Below are 17,756 nucleotides of genomic sequence, written 5' to 3'. Positions count from 1 at the left end.
AGTCATAGTGTTAGTTTTAGCCCAAGCTAGGTGTACCTTTGCTAAGGGCTGTGCGGGCTTTTGGGCTTGGTGGACGTGTGGCATGCAGGAAAGGGTCATTAGGTTTACAGGTGAGATGTGTAGTTAGACATGTAGTACATTGGGAAGTATTTGGGTGGTGAAGAAGCATGCAGTACAAGACAGTTGTGTGACATGGAGGTTGTGTGCACTTACCAGAGTCCGGTCTGCCAGATATTCCAGTCAGGCTCTCGGGATGCAGGATATACAAGACCTTCTCCTTCCAAGATGTGAATTATGGGGGAGGAGGTGAGGGCCCACTGCCAGTCTTGTGCATGGCAATCTGGTGTTGTGATGCCGTGGAAGACACCTTCCCCCGTGGGTCATTCTACGTCTTCCTGATGTCCTCTTTTGTGTGTGGATGGTTGCCTACTGAGTTGTCCCTGTCGACTACTCTCTGCCACAACTCCATTTTCCTGGCAATCAAGGTTTGCTGGACCTGTGCTCCAAACAGTTGTGGTTCTACACTGATGATTTCATCCACCATGACCCTCAACTCCTCGTCTGTGAATCTTGGGTGATTTTGTGGGGACATGATGGTGGTTGTGTTGTGGGTGGGAGGAGGGTTTTATGGTATGAGGCTGCAGTGTGTTGTGATTGCTGAGGTGTGGGTGGTGTGTAGTGAGTGATGGAGGCTTGTGGTGTATGTGTGGTCATTATGTGCGTTTTGTGTTGGTAGTTCAGCTGTTTTGTGTGTGGTGGGTGGGATGTGTATCTGTGCCTATGGTGTAACAGTGCTATATGTGTGTATTTGCCTGCTCCCTGTGTAAGTGTAAGTCAATTTTATAGCAAAGGATTGTGGGTTGTGTTAGGGTGTGTTATATAAGGTTGTGAGTAGGTATGTCTGGTGTGTATGTGTGTCAGGTGTGGGATATTCAAATTCAATGTGTTTTTGTGTTCTGACTGTGGTGGATTCTGAGCAAGGCAGTTCGCACTGCCAATGGTATTTTGCAGTGAAAGAACCGCTGTGCTAATTTGTGGTTTGTAATCTGGTGGGTGAAATTGTCTCGGTGTGGTGTTGCTGGTGGTGGAATTGCCTCTTTCCCGCCCTCCAGTGTCCTGGAGGTGTCAGATTTGTGGCTGTCTTTGGGCGGTCTTCACGGTGTGAGTCGTAATGCAGCAGTCGGATTACCGCCAAATGAGGCCCATAGTCTCACACGTTCATGGATTTCCCTTCCTGTATAGCGCACTGTACCAGAGAACGAACGCACAGGGGATATCTACTCAAAATCAATACATTAAAAATTCTCTCCAAAAGAAGCTGCTCTTTGAAAACAAGATATTCATCCCAGTGTGGCAAATGCAGTAATCTTCCATTTTAGCTTCTACACATGGAGATTTGCCAGGACCCTATGCTATCCGGCATAATCAAACTGTCTTATAATAATGGCAATACATTGGCATTTTTGTGATCAGAGGATCTCTCCACCTTATTTTATTGCTTCCTAGGTGCATTATTTAGTGTCACATATTAAACACATATTGATGTGCCGCTTTTCTATTGCTTTTAATTGGTGTTATTTGAACTTAATAGTTTCAGTGTTTCTCATTTCACTGTTTAGAATGGTTGATGTTCAGGAATGTTCGCATGAGCATGCATGACTGAAACTAGGCTTGATTTATTGTGAATGCAAGAAAAAGGATACACATTTGAAAGTCAGAGTTTGTCTGTCATTCTCCCTTTGCATTTTTTCATAATAATATGTAAATTACCCAGCTTTATTGTTCTTTTGATCTTGAAAAATAATTGGGAGAATGCATTTCCGTATTGACATGCATCCATAGAAATCTTTCTTCGGCTAAGCAGCCATAAAAGCACATAAAAAGCATCCTAATATAAGATACAATTTAAAAAAAAATATTAAACAATAAAATAACTTGAAAACTATTAAGTCCATTCAGTCACAATTCCGTGTGCAAAACAAGAACAGGTTCACTATACAAAGATGGCCCTCACTGCACCTCTAGTGTTGCACCTGTTGAACGACAAGATTATCAGGGCCAATCCCAGACGTTAAACAGATGGAAGACAAGTAGAAAATGTTATAACCGGTTAACCCATGGGGCCCTAATCCCTCAACAATAACCAAAAGGGTGATGCAGCAAACACAATAGGTTGTCTGCCATCCTTTCATAGGATCTTGGGGCCAGATGTATGAAAGCTTTTTGTATTCGCAAACGGTGCAAATGCCTGTTTGCGAACGCAAAAGCCATTTCAGAATGTATTAAAGGCATTCTGAAAGCAATTTTAAGGAATCGCTAGCGATTCCTTAAAATTGAGACCCTGTTTAGAGAGTCGCAAATTGCGACTCTCTAAATAAGAAATTGCAAATTAGGATTCCTTATTTGCGATTTATAAGCACATGTAAGAAGCAATTCCTTAGTGCGAATTTGGCATTAAGGAATCGCTATTTACCACCAAGTTGAACTTGGTGGTAACCATGTGCAGATTTTAAGAATGCATTTAAAATGCATTTTTAAAATGTACATGTAAAGCACACATGCCCTTTTGGCATGTGTGCACCTTACATGTCTTAAAAAACGTTTTGGGGTGCAGCAGAGGGGGCCTTAGGCCCCCAGCACCCTGGGGTTTTGCATTTCCAAAATTGCGATTTCCAGTTAAGAAATCGCAATTTTGGAAATGCAAAAAATTCGCAAATATGGACCTACAGGCCCATAGGTGCGAATGGGGCCGGTATCACAATTTGCGATTCGGTTATAGCATTTGCGATTTTTAAGAAATCGCTATTGCCGAATCGCAAATGTGATCCATTGCATTTTGCGAATCAGAAATAACGATTTCTTAAAAATCGCTATTTCCGACTCACAAAAGGACTGCTTGGTACATATGGCCCTTGATTACCACTCTGTAGTCCCTAATTCCCATGTTGCAACACAACGGAGACTCCTTTTCCTTCTGTACCTAACATATGTTGGACAAAATATTACAGCTTGCTCGCCATCTCAGCAACCTTGGTAGAGAAAGGACAAAACTAATCAGACTCCTTGGGAACACGCTGCCCTTTTGCCATAACAGAGCAAAGTGGCAAAGTCCCTAGTCTAAATGTCATATAGAGTGTCTTGGCTTGAGGGAGCTCTATCTCATCCAAGAAGTCTTCTGTGGTAAATTCATCTTTAAACTGAAGGAAGGAGGCTGGAAGGGTCCCCAGCCTGGATTGTCCCATAAGAGATTCAAGTGTGTGCTGATGATATGAAGCCTTTAGCAGTGCATTGGATACCTTAGTGGCTTCCAGAAGGATAGCCCACAGATGCCCGCACCCGATCTGAAAAAGGAGTTGCTTTAGAAACCTAAATCAAGGGATCTTAGATACATCAGGTAGCCCCGTACCTCCTCCAATCCCCGCCAGTAGGAAATCAATCTTGGGGTAGCCCAATGTCTGAGCCAATTCAATATGGGTCTCAGTCCAGTTTTACTAACAATCGATCTAGGGTTAAAGAGAATAACTGGGTGCTAGCAGAGAGAATAATTAAGAGTTGCATTAAGCATTTTTCTAATTTCTCCAAAGAACTTACATCTTTGTGGCCTTATCACTCCATTCCATAGAGGGTTGCCCAAGAGTTTGGAGGTTGTTCATTTGAAGGGCTTGGTGTATTCAGCGAATTATGGAACCATGTTGCATCCTTACAATTTCCCCTGAACACTGTTCTAATTTTACCTTACATTTTGAAATATGGGGAAGCCAATCAAAGTGCTCAGTGAGCGTGACCCCAAGGTAATCAAATCCATTGACTCTCTCCAATGTAGCCCCATTGAGTGTAGGGTTGGTTCTAGTAGATGCACACGGATGAAAACCATATAGTTGGTTTCCCGATATTAATCTCTAGGCCTCTTTCTTTGTGGAAGACCCTGAACTGGTCTAGAAGCTGTTGCAGCCACATAGATGTTTTTGAGATCAGGAGTGTGTCATCTGCAAACAAAAGGGCCAGAATCCTGTCATCAGCTAGTCTTGGGGCATCAATCTTTCACTTCTCTAGGCAAGCTAACACATCATTAATTAATACAATTTTAAGAGTAGCGATGAGAACACACCCATGCTGCACACCCTTATTAACAGCAAAGGGGTCTGTCAACTCACCAAGAAGCCCACACCTAACCTGACCAAAACTGATAGTACGCAATTGTGGGAGGCTGGCCTGGCTTGCAGTGGGTACCAATGGTACTTACACCTTGTGCCAGGTCCAGTTATCCCTTATAAGTAGAGTGTAGTAGTGTTCTAGCAGCTTAGGCTGATAGAGGTGGCTATAGCAGAGCAGTCACGGCTGAACTATGAGACATGCAAAGCTCATGCAATACCACTTGTGTCATATTGGTACTATATCATAAGAAAGACAATACTCTTAGTTACTAAAAATAAAGGTACTTTATTTTAGTGACAATGGGGGTCATTACGACCTTGGCTGTCTTTTGAAAAGACCGCCGAGGCCACGGGAGACAGAGTACCGCCATTGCCGGCGGTATTCCTGTCTCCCTATTATGACATTTCCGCTGGGCCAGCGGACGGTAACAGTGTTACTGTCCACTGGCCCAGCGGAAATGTCACATCAACATTGCAGCCGGCTCGTAATAGAGCCGGCGGCAATGCTGATGTGCAGCGGGTGCAGTAGCACCTGTCGTGCATTTCACTGCCCGAAATTCGGGCAGTGAAATGCGCGACAGGGCTATACCTGGGAGCCCCTGCACTGCCCATGCCAAGTGCATGGGCAGTGCAGGGGCCCCCAGGGGCACCCCAAGTCCCCTTACCGCCGGCCTTTCAATGGCGGTGTTTACCGCCACAGACAGGCTGGCGGTCGGGGACTCATAATCCCCAGGCCAGCGGTGCTTGCACTGCTGCCCTGGGGATTATGACCGCCAGGCGCAATCCTGGAGGGAAAATTGAGGTGCCGGCGGTATGGCCGTGGCAATTCCGCCACGGTCATAATTGCTGGCGGAACACCGCCAGCCTGTTGGCGGTGTTACCGCCAACATACCGCCGGCCGCCAGGGTCATAATGACCCCCAATGTGCCAAAAAAACCTCAGAGGATATACTTCCTTAGGAGGTAAGTATCATACACAAAATATACACAACTAACCAAATCGGGTAAGTAAAAGAGTCAGAAAGTAGTGCAAACACTGTAAAACAAAATAGAATGCAATAGGCCTAGGGGCAACACAAACCATATACTAAGAAAGCAGAATGTGAACCACGAATGCACCCCTAGGCAAGTGTAGTGTGTAGAGGGTTGCTGGGAGTGTGAGAAAACACTAAGGATGTAAATGAGACCCCACCCCACGACCCTTGAAAGTAGGAGTAAAGTACAACTATTTCCCCCAAAACACACTAAAGTTGTGATGAAGGATTTTGCAAGGATCACAGCAGACTGCAAAGCACTGAAGATGATTCCTGGACCTGAAGGCCTGCAAAGGAAGGGGACTATGTCCAAGAGTTGCTAAAGTGTCCGGGGGGGGCAGGAGCCCACTAAACCCCGGATGAAGGTGCAAAATGGCTGCCTCCAGTTGGAAGAAACTGCGGGTTTTGCAACAACGAAAGGAGGTAGGAGGTTCTGCTTTGTGCAGAAGATGTCCCATGGCGTGCTTTAGGATGCAGAGTTGTTTCTTTGGCACAATACCACAAACAAGCCTTGCTGCCTGCAAGAGTCATGGTTGAAGAAAACGGGTGCTGCCCAGGCCCAGGAAGGACCAGGATGTCACCACTCAGGTGAGGGGGCAGAGGGGTCCTCAGCAACATAGAGAGCCCATAGACAGGAGGGAAGCACCCACAGGAGTCCTTGAACACAGGTTCAAGAAGACTGAACATGGCGGTCATCTCAACACTGCAAAGAGAGGTCCCACAACAGCGGAGTTCAACTCAGGGAGCTGAGCATCACAGGACAGAGTGCTGGGGACCTAGGCTCAGCTGTGCCTGCAGGATTTCTTGCAAATGTGCACAGAAGCCCTCGTAGCTGCAGATCACACGGTGCACAGGATTACTGTCTGGGGAGGGGAGGCAAGGACTTACCTCCTCCAAAATTGGACAGTTGGACCACTGGACAGTCTGGGTCACTTGGGTCTACCACCTGTGTTCCAGGGGTCATGCTTGTCAGGATGAGAGGGGACCCAGAGTACCGGTGAAGCTGAAGTTTGGTGCCTGCTGGAGCAGGGGGAAGATTCCACCGACCCACAGGAGATTTCTTCATTGCTTCCAGTGCAGGGTGAAAGCAGGCAGCCCTCGGAGCATGCACCACCAGGAAACAGTCAAGAAACCAGCAGGATTAGGCACTACAATGTCTCTGGTAGTCTTCTGGCTACTTTGTTGCAGTTTTGCAGGCGTCCTGGAGCAGTCAGCAGTCGATCCTTGGCAGAAGTCGAAGAGAGAAGTGCAGAGGAACCCTGGTGAATTCTTGCAAGTCGTAATCTGAGGGAAAGCCCACTGGAGAGACCCTAAATAGCCTTCAGAGGAGGATTGGCCACCTAGTCAGGTATGCGCCTATCAGGAGGGGTCTCTGATGTCACCTGCTGGCACTGCCCACTCAGAGGCCTCCAGAGTGCCCCCACACCTCTGAAAATAAGATGGCAGAGGTCTGAGACACACTGGAGGAGCTCTGAGCACCACCACTGGGGTGGTGATGGACAGGGGAACGGTCACTCCCCTTTCCCTTGTCCAGTTTCGCACCAGAGCAGGGACTGGGGGTTCTCTAAATCGGTGTAGACTGACTTATGCAAGGAGGGCACCATCTGTGCCCTTCAAAGCATTTCCAGAGGCTGGGAGAGGCTACCCCTCCCCAGCCTTTAACACTTTTCCCAAAGGAAATTCTTTGTTCTGCCTTCCTGGGGCTGGGATGCCCAGGCCCCAGGAGGGCAGAACCCTGTCTGTGGGGTGGCAGCAACTGTAGCCGCAGAGAAAACCCCAGAGAGCTGGTTTGGCAGTACTGGGGGTCCATAGTGAAGCCCCCAGGATGCATGGAATTGGCTCCCCAATACCAGATTTGGATTGGGGGGACAATTCCATGATCTTAGACATGTTACATGGCTATATTCGGAGTTACCATTGTGAAGATACATATAGGTATTGACCTATATGTAGTGCACACATGTAATGGTGTCTCTGCACTCACAAAGTCCAAGGAAATGGCCCCGTACTATGTGGGGGCACCTTTGCTAGTGCAAGGGTGCCCTCACACTTAGTAACTTTGCACCTAACCTTCAGCAAGTGAAGGTTAGACATAAGGTGAATTTTAAGTTAATTAAGTGCAGTGAAAATGGCTGTGAAATAACATTGCGTTATTTCACGCAAGCTGCAAATGCAGTCCTGTGTAAGGGTTTGTCTGAGCTCCCTATGGGTGGCAAAAAAATGCTGCAGCCCATGTGGATTTCCTGGAACATGAATGACCAGGGTACCTAGGTACCATATACTAGGGACTTATAAGGGGGGGTTTAGTATGCCAATTCAAATTGGTGAATGTAGTCACTAGCCTATACTGACAAATTTAAATGCAAAGAGAGCATGAGCACTGAGGTTCTCATTAGCAGAGCCTCAGTGACACAGTTAGGCACTACCCCGGTATATACATTTAGGCCACAAACTATGAGCACTGGGGTCATGGCTAGCAGGATCCCAGGGAGACAGGCAAAAACATACTGGCATACAAGTACGATTGGGGGTAACATGCCAAGAAATATTGTACTTTCCTACAGAAATCTAATAATCAAATCCAGACGATACCTTCCAGGTACTAAATTACTGTCTGAACCAAAGTCCACAAAGGTCACATAGAGACCACTGCCCCCAGTATAACATATTTCCAATAAAACAGCTGATGTCAAAACACAGCTAATTCTATCCATAAAGCCAGCTTGTGAAGGTGACAAGATATCAGTGTCAGTTAACTATTCTTACAGCCTCTCCAGGATAATCCTGCTGAAATGTTTTGGGCACTATCATTAAGGTTAATGGTCCTATAATTTGATGGCAGTGCCTTAGAGCCTTTCTTAAAGATCAGGGCGATCTCTGCTCCAGCCCGAGTACTTCTCATTATGGCATTGAAGTAAGGACATAAGATATCTTTTTTGACACTAAAGAGATCCCTAGGGGTCTTGTCCATGCTTTGGGATTTGAGTGGAATATTCCAGACTTTGACTTTTCTAATTTCAGAACTAGGTATTAATGATGTCTTGCCAATTTACTAGACTGATTCTTCCTAAACCACTACACAGGATGATAGCCGCTGGCCCAAAAGCCCTGCTCTTGGGAGATTCCGACTCTGAGTTGGAGAAGTCCACCTCAGAAAAGTGGTCAAACCAGTCCGGTGCAGAGATGTTTTCAAAGGAAGAGTAATTATCAGTGCCACCATTTGCCAAATGGGATGATAATCCTTCCCTTTAATGGCAGATGACATAAATGTCCACTTTGCATATTCTCAATCTATTTTGGCATGCAATATTGTGGCTTTATAGGTCTGCCTAGCTTTTTTAATCAAATACCTATTCTGGGCATGGATGACTTTAGAAAATAGCTGCCTGGCTTTGTTGCAAAAGGTATTATACCACAGGGCCAGTATTTTACTTTTTGCAAAAGGCTTGGGACCAGACAGTCAAAGCTTTTTAGCTGTCACAAATGGTCTGATTCACAGAATCAAGACGTTTGTGACCGCTAAAATGCTTTTTGGTATGTTACAATGCACAATTGTGATCTGATAACTTGTTACCGAATTGCAGTTTGGCAGTGTGATTCTGTATTAGGAAGGGGCGTTTTAGGACTTCTCGTCTCAATAGCAACTCGTAGTGATATGCTTGAATGTTTTGCACCTGAAATGTAGTTGCAAAACATTTGCAGGTTACCACCAATTTCAAATTAGTGGTAACCCATTTGCAAATAGGAAGGGGTCCCTAAGGTAACCCTTCCCCTTTGTGAACGGTTGGGAAAGCATTTTTAAGAGCAGGCATTGGTCATAAGGACCACTGCCTATTCCTAAAAAAATAAAAGAAAACTTCGAATTTTCTTGTTTAAAAAGCATTGCGTTTTCCTTACCTACCCAACAGACTTCTCCATTCCTCCCAGCTCGCCCTTGCAGCCATCCCCAAGAACTGGAAAAGTACAGCAGGACGAAGATCCTTCTCCTACCTAGCAGCCTGGACATGGAACATGCTATCCCTGAAGCTCAGGCACACCGCATCACTGAATCAGTTCAGGAAGGACCTCAAGACCTGGCTCTTTGACTGAGCAGCATGCCGACATTCAGTGCCTTGAGACCCTATGGGTGATTAGCCATGCTTTACAAAACCATGATTGATTGATTGATCGATTGATTTCTTTCCCTGAGATTTTTGCGTTTCCCAATGGGTACAAAGGGAGGCCTACCTTGTGAATATGAATGAGGTAGGTCTATTTGTGACCCACTGGGAATCACAAATGAAACTCAATAGAGATGTGAAGATAAGAAATTGCAATTTCCTAATTGTTATTCAGATAAAATCGCAATTAGTAACTTGCAATCCAAAATGTTAGTACCTGTGGCCTAAGACTCTACAAAAAAGAGATGCTTAAGACTCTACAAAAAAAAGATTCTTAAGACTCTACAAAAAAGAGATTCTTATGCATATGAACATGGAATTATGAATAGCACTAGTGCTTACCATCGATTTCACTTGTTGCAAGGAAACAATCAAAGTGTGCACAGCTCCTAACACACACACCACTGCCTTGCATACCTCTCTCAGCACTGTCGGGGACTCTGCCAAAGTACTCCATAATTCCAGAGTTTTCATAATTCAGGCACATCGCAGTACACAAAGTAGCGCAGAGTTCCTGAATTCTGCTCTGTCCAGAGCGAAGCAGAGTTTATTTTCCAGTTTTGCCAGATTTGTTTTTGGCACTTGTGAGTGAGCGCTATGATATTGTTGGGCCACTACTGAGCGCATGCAAGACTTCATGCCTGCTCTCACAATTTCCGGCTGTGACTGCAGCACAAATAGTGTTGCTCACGTGCATGACTGCACGTTGAGTACATTTTCTACTTGAGATGCATCTAAATCTTCTCTAACGGACCCTTCAAGTTGTTTTTTAGTGTGAGAAGGCTTTTTTTCAAAGTGTAAGCAAGGAAGTACCCCAGGGACTTTAACTTCCTGTTCCTGTCCAGTAGGGTTCTACAAGTGCTTTGTCCATCTCATGATCACTTTTCACTTGGACTTCGAGGTGGAAGGATCACTCTATTTGTCTCCTGGACAAATAACTTTGGTTTAAAGTACTTTGTTTTTGTGATATCACAGAAGTAAGTTAAAAAACTAAGGGTGGTCTTTGTTTGCTTGGGCATGTGGGTTTCCTGAAGTTTAAGTAGGAGCCTAGGGCCAGATGTAGAAAAACAAAAAATTGCGACTCGCATTTTGCGAGTCGCAATTCGGAATGCAAGGAAAAAAAACGTGCCGAAATAGCGACTCGCACCGGGACTCGCAATGCAGTGTGCGAGTCCGCAGATTGCGAGGTCACTTTTTGCGAGTGTGCAAAAAACAAACTCGCAATTAGCAAGTAGATGTCGCAAATTGCGATTACCTTGAAAATTGATTACAGGTGCAGCAGAACACTCCAGAAACCACTCCAGAACACTCTGGAAGCACTTCCTGGCACATGATGATGACATCACAGCCAGGAAGTTTACAAATACACCTGGGAGGAGGCAGGACCACACCCTTTTATAACTGCCGAATTTCACACAGGACAAACAGCAGCTGCCATGGAGGGAACACCAAGAAAGAGGAAGCTGAAATTCTCTGAGAGGGAGCTGGAGGTGCTGACAGAGGAATGCTGTCAGCACTATGATGACTTGTTTGGGAGATCAGCCCTCAATGTTCCTGAAGCCACCAAGAAACAGCTGTGGCAGGACATACAGGACAAGATTAATTCCCTGGGGGTGAGCCATAGGACCATCGACGACATCAAGAAAAGGTGGTATGACCTCCGCTCCCGGACCAAGGAGAGGGTGGCTGAAAGGCTCCGGGAGATGAGAGGCACAGGAGGGGGACCATCGTCTGTGCCACCACCCACACCCCTGGAAGAAAGGGTGGAAGAAACCTTGGAGCAGGAGGCAGTGTCTGGATTTGGGGACCTGGACACCTCAGAGCCCAGCACATCAACCGGTGAGTACCATGTGATATGCCTGTACCCCTATCAATGCCATACCCCCACCCACCATGTACACAGGGGCATGCACAACCAAGATAGCTCCATTTCAGGGTAGCAAATGCCAGAATGATGCATTATGGGAAATGTAGTCAAGTAGGCAGTTCATAGGCAAATGTTTATTATGAAGTGTGCAATAGATGGGAGACACTGACAGTCTGTTCCCCATGTCCCACAGGTCTCCAGCAAGACACCACCAACACTCCAAGCAGCCAGGCCCATGAGGACACCCCAGGACCCGCCAGCACCCCCACCTGCACGGTCAGCAGCATCCCTGCAGTAGCCACACCTGCTGCAACAATTCCACAAGAGGCTGCCCCAGCAACAGGCAGGGATGAGACAGGTGGAAGCACAGGGCAGCCACCGCTGCGCAGGCGTCGCAGGTCCATACCATCAGGGCTGCAGTCTGCATCCGGGCTACTTCCTCCCAGCACCAGTGAGGCACATCTGCTTCGTGGTCAGCGCCTACAGAATAGAATTTTGGGGAGAATTAGTGGTGTGCTGCACCGCTTTGTGCGCAACAACCATGCCAGCATGCAGCACCTCAACACACGGATGGACATGATCTGCAGTAACACTGGGGACCTTGCCCTTGCCATGAGGGAACTGGCGGGAGGACTACTGGCCCAGGCTGAGGGTGGGCGGCGCAGGGATCGGCAGCTCCCGCACAGACTGGACAGGATGGCCACATCCATCGGCAGGCTCGCCATGAACACCACAGGCCTGTCGAGGAGGACAGTTGGGCTGCAAGTGGAGATGGGCCATTTCGCTGGGGATGTGGCTAGGGGCCTGGGACGTCTGACCCACATTATAGAAATGATGGAGACACGGGAAATGTCGAGGGCCACAGGGGAAACACCCCAGGACAGTGTTGAGGGCTCAACAGTGAGCAGTGTCTCTGTCACTGACAGCAGGGTGCTCAGGAGTGGCAGGCAGAGCACCACGGAAGCACCAGGGACCAGCCAGGCTGGCAGGAGGGGCAGAAGGTCTTAGAGATCACCCTGGACCATAAAATGTGGCACATGACGTTAATGTGCCACATGCCTGGTTAGCATTTTCCTGCCCATGGACAATCTTTACTTGTGAATAGTTTCATTAATGCACTAATAAATCAGTTATTTTTGATCCACTTAACAAATGGAGTTTTTGGTTAATAGGTGAGTATTGTGGGAGTTGACACGTACCGTCCAAAATATTGTGTTGCAATGTGTTCCCGTCTCAGTCTGCCTTGATTTGCCATACTCCTATCCCCATGATGGCGATGTGGTTGTTCTTGCTCTTCATCATCAGGATCTGGGTCTGCAGGGGTGAGAGGTAGCCCACGTCGGGTGGCTATGTTGTGGAGGATGGCGCATGCGACCACAATTTTGAATGCGGTAATGGGGGTGTATTGGAGGGCACCTCCACTGCGGTGGAGGCATCTGAATCTTGCCTTCAGGAGTCCGAAGGTGCCCTCGATGAGGTTCCTGGTCCTCTTATGTGCACTGTTGTATTGCCTCTCTGAATCATTGCTGGGTGTTAAAAACGGAGTCATGATCCAAGGCCTGAGAGCATATGCACTGTCACCTGTTGGGTACAAAAGTACACTGTTAGGAAGTCCAGATTGTCGTGCACAGTGACCTGTGTGTATGTCTGCAAGTGTCTGTGGCTCTACCTAGGAGGAAACCGTCTCCGAATTCCCCACGTTCCAGGCGTTGATGTATCCCACTATGCCTAAAAATGTATGAGTCATGGGTACTGCCTGGAAACTTAGCTACAATGTCAGTGATGACATAATGGGCGTCACAAACAACCTGAATATTGAGTGAGTGGGTACACTTTCTGTTGCGGAAAAGGTGTTCTAGAGTAGCAGGGGGGCATATTTGAATGTGTGTCCCATCTACACACCCTATGACATGGGGAAAGTGGGCAATGCGGTAAAAGTCCAGCTTGGTGCTGTTCATTTCTGCCTCATTCCTTGGTAAGTATATGAAGTGGGACATGTGCGTGACTAAGGCATCTAGGAAGGCCCTGAGGAACCTTGACACTGCACTTTGGGATACCCCACCTGCCACAGCAATGACCCCCTGATAGCTCCCTGAGGCCAAGAGGTGCAGTGAGCATAGCACTTGCACATGCTTAGGGATGGCGCAGCCACGCAGAGTCTGGTGTTCTAGCTGTGGTTTGAGTAAATCAATTAATTCTAGTATGGCTGCGCTGCTAAGGCGGTATTTGTCAAAGATCTCTTCCTCAGTTTGCTGAAAAAGAGTCTGCCTTGTTCTATATATCTTCTCCTGTCTGTGGCCCCTCCTCCTCCTCTGCTGTGCTGCGTGGACTCTCCTTCTCACTGCTATCAGGTATATCTCCGCCATCTTGTGTAACCCAGATGCCTTCTGGGTCTCCTTTTATACTTTGGTAATGGTTACCACCTGCTCTGAGTTAGTGGTAAATGGGACATGCAAAATGGGCTTTTTGCGACTAGTCGCAATTTGCGAGTTGCAATTGCATAAGGTTTGCGACTCGCAAATTGCGACTTGGTATTTGCGGGTCGCAAAATGGGGTCGCAACGGGTGCGACTCGCAAACGGGTCCCATCGCTTTTTGCGAGTCGGAAATGGGCTTTTTGCATCCCATTTCTGATTTTGCACTGTCGCAAATAGCGATTCGGCCCGTTTGCGACTCACAAACCTTTGCTACATCTGGCCCCTAGTTACTGATTTTGCATTTCAATGATTTTTCATCTTTTGTAAAGGAAAATGTTGTTGAAAAGTTTGTATAGCTCAATTAATTTTCATGTTAGCATCGATGTATTAATTTTAGCGTTTTCCTCAGAGTTACCACCATGCTTCCTACTTCCGGCCTGTGTGTGTGTGTGTGTGTGTATCTATGTGCTTGTCATCAGGCACCATGTGCCTTTTTTATCCTAGCCATGTGACCAGGGGACATTTTGTGTAGTCTATGTCCATAGGCCTGAATGTGTTCTTTGTTTCCAATGCCTCCTTGCTTGCTGCTGTTGTTTGACGATAAGGCTGGCATCCATTTTGTGCTTCTAGTCAGTGCACTTTTGCCATAGGCTCACATGTGTTCTTTGTTCTCCACGCCTCTTTGCTCACTGTTGTTGTTTGACCATGTGGCTGGCAGCTATTTTGTGTATCCAGCCGGTATACCTTTGCTATAGACAAGCATGTGTTCTTTTTTTTTCATGCCTGCTTGCTCCCTGATGTTGTTTGACCATGTGGCTGATAGACATTTTTAAGCATCCAGCCAGTGTGTTTTTGCCCTAGGCTTGCATGTGTACTTTGTTTGTCATGCCTCCTTGCTCTCTGCTGTTGTTTGACCATGTGGCTGGTGGCCATTTTGTACATCCAGCAAGTGTGTCTTTGCCATGGGCTTACATGAAGGGACATGATACCAGCTTAATAATATGTTCAGGGATCATTGTGGACTGTGTATACTAAGAATATGATTTAGATGAACAGCACTTAATTTATTACATTTGTTTTGCATTTTTTTATTTTGCACTCCCTTGCCTCAAATAGGTTTTTTTCTTCTCAACATACAAACATGAGTAATTATTAAACTTTTTAAATTAAATCTTTTATTTTAATTCTATCATTTAAATTTTGTATTTGATTTTCTTCGTTTCTGTTTTAAAAAAAAGTATTTATCATTCAAGTAAGAAGGATCATCAGCGTAAGGCATACAAATAATTGTCACAAACAATATAACATTTGGTATCATCAACCTTAATTTATCCATATACTGCTTCTCCCACTATTCTTCCATTCATGCAATGTCGTACCTACTAACAGACCTTAGATTCTTGCTCCCAGATGAATTGTTATTTTCTTATGCCCCCCCCCACACTCTCTGGGCATATAATTTTTCCCTAGATTTAACCTTGTCCATTTTATGGAGGCAGGATTCGAATGACAGCACCTCAACTGATTTCCAGTTCTAAAGGAGCATGGATTTAGCCACAGGGTAGGCAATGGAGAATAACTGCCGTTCTCGAATGGTTAAGGATTGCGTAGTGAGAATCCCAAACAAAGCCCCACAAGCATCAGTGGTTATGTCTGTTTTCAACTTCTCACTTATCCATTGACATATTTTAGGACCTTTTGGATCTAGCCCTTTTTGCAGGGTCATCCCTAATTTTTTGCCTCATTCCTCCTATTTATTCTGACCTCTTGCTATTGGCTCTAGGGCTCTGATCACTTTATCACTGAGGATCAGTGCTAAAGTGCAGGTGCTTCCCCTTCTAAAGTTGTTATGATTGGCCTATACCTATACCTAATTGGCACATTTAATTTACCTGTAAGCCCCTTGTACAGTGGTATCTCCATACCCAGGGTCTGTAAACTAAATTCTACTAGTGGGCCTGCAGCGCTACTTGTGACACTCACAGAAGTAGCCCTTCAAACCTGTGAAAGGCCTGTTAACACAGGGCCTGCATGCATAGTTTTCTGCCACAGGGACCTAGCATCCAAATGTACTTGCCAGGCCCAGAACTCCCTTTTACTACATGTAAGTTACACCTAAGGTAGGTCCTAGCTAGCTCTATGGGCAGGGTGCTATGTATGTAGAAGGCAGGACATGTGCCTGGTTGCATGGCCTGTCCTGGTAATGACAAGCAGCCTATTTGGTTTCTCACAGCTGTGAGAGCTGCCTTCTCATTGGATTGCATTGGAAATGCCTTTCCTTATGCTAGGGAATATTGTCTGATTTATGAGTGGTATCGTAAGCATGTTTGGTATTGTTGTAATGGTAGTGAAAAATGCTGCTTACTGGTGTAGGTGGATTTTTAATTATCATTACAGAAATTCCACTTCTAGAAAATGAACATTTCTCTGTGGTTATCACTCCAATCCACGTCTGGGCAGAGTGACAGTTGGTATTTGTGCATACTTTTCAGGCAGGCTGTACACATGGAAGGAGGAGGTGTCACATAGGTGCATCTACATTTTGAATGGTCTTCCTGGGCTGAGAGAAGAGGAGGTAGGACACACTTGCATTTGTAAAGGGTGTGCCCTGGCCTCACACAGAGGGCTTTTTTTACCCCCAACTCCTAGAACCAGTTGCAACTGGTTGGAACCTCCTCTCCCCCTCACCACCTATTTGTTAACCTTGAGTATAAGTACAAAGAGTTTTCCCCATGAAAAGAAGACACTGAAGAGACACTTAAAACATGCCTGGAACTGGACACAGAATGCTGCTGGAGGGCTCACTAGGAACCGCCTTGGACTTCTACTGTGCCTACCTGTGACCTGTTGGGTCACGAGGAAGAACTGCCACCCCCTTTGTTCTGGCCTGTTGCTGGGCCGTGCCACCCTGTGCTCCATCTTTGTGTCCCCGGAGGCTGGGTGCTATGGCTCCTGCCCTCTGCAACCTTTTTGAGTTTCATTTCCAAAGCGCACGAGGAGCGCTTCATCTTTGTGGCATAGCGCCTGGTGAGCGCCCCACTTAACTGGCCTAAAACGTCTGGAGAGCGCTTAACTTTATGTTCTGAGGGTTTTGAAAGAACTTGTCTTTTAATTGCCTAGCGCCTTGAGAGCGCTTTACTGTTGCCAGGAAGTCACTGCCACTGCCCGGGATGCAAGTGCATCATACCGCACTTTCCTTTGTGACCCCAGGGCACTCCAGAGAAAAAGAATGTAGTGAGCACGCTCCTAGCGGTGGCCCTAGGCAGCTGGCCCCAACTTTGGCCTGATCACCGATGCGGCCTGGGCAAACTACATCTGACTCGCGCACCAGATCGGGTGCAGGCGAGCCAGGGAGCTTAGTATAGGATGGGTGGGAAGCAGGTCTCATCAGAGACCCCCCCCACAAGGCCTCAAGGAGTTGTGAGGATGGGGGGGGGGGCTAATCATAAAGCGGCCCCCGTTTTAGCACTGAGGAGCACTGGGGTCCCCCTTACCTTTGTGGCACTCGAGGTACTGTCATCTTAATAGACAGGTACAATTTTAATGGCAACGTGTTAGTTGTGGGCATATAAGCCAGTATATTTCCTGGACTTGCCACATGTTTTTTTGATGTTCCTTTAATGGGTGTTCTGAGAAGTTTGTGCTAATCTGTTTTTATGCCTTGCCATGTGTTTTCCTAATGTTCCTGTTATAGGCATTTATGAGGATCTTATGACGTGCATTATCGTAGGGATGTTTTCTTGAATACTGCTTACGTTGCACAATAATAAGTAACCTGTGTGTTATATGTGACTATTGCTGGTTTCTGCAGAGTAACAGTACTATGTAATGTTCTGACAACTGCTTGGGTAGCAGGGCATTACTGACATGTCCTGTTTCGTCTAATGATGTGTACAATACAGTTTATTTTTATATAACTTGGTGTTGTGTTTCCTTTGTGGTGGCGGGGATAGTGCATCACATCTGTTTTGTGTATTGTGCAAACACTTTACACATTGCCTCTGGGATAGGCCTGACTGCTCGTGCAAGCTACCAAGGGAGTGAGAAGGGGTTTTCTTGGGTGTGTAACTCCCTAGCCCCGACTAGAGTGGGTGGGTTCTGCCTGGATTAGATGCATAGCCTAGCC

This window comes from Pleurodeles waltl, chromosome 4_1, assembly GCF_031143425.1.
Source record: "Pleurodeles waltl isolate 20211129_DDA chromosome 4_1, aPleWal1.hap1.20221129, whole genome shotgun sequence".
NCBI lineage: Eukaryota > Metazoa > Chordata > Amphibia > Caudata > Salamandridae > Pleurodeles > Pleurodeles waltl.
This window is presented reverse-complemented; position numbering follows the sequence as displayed.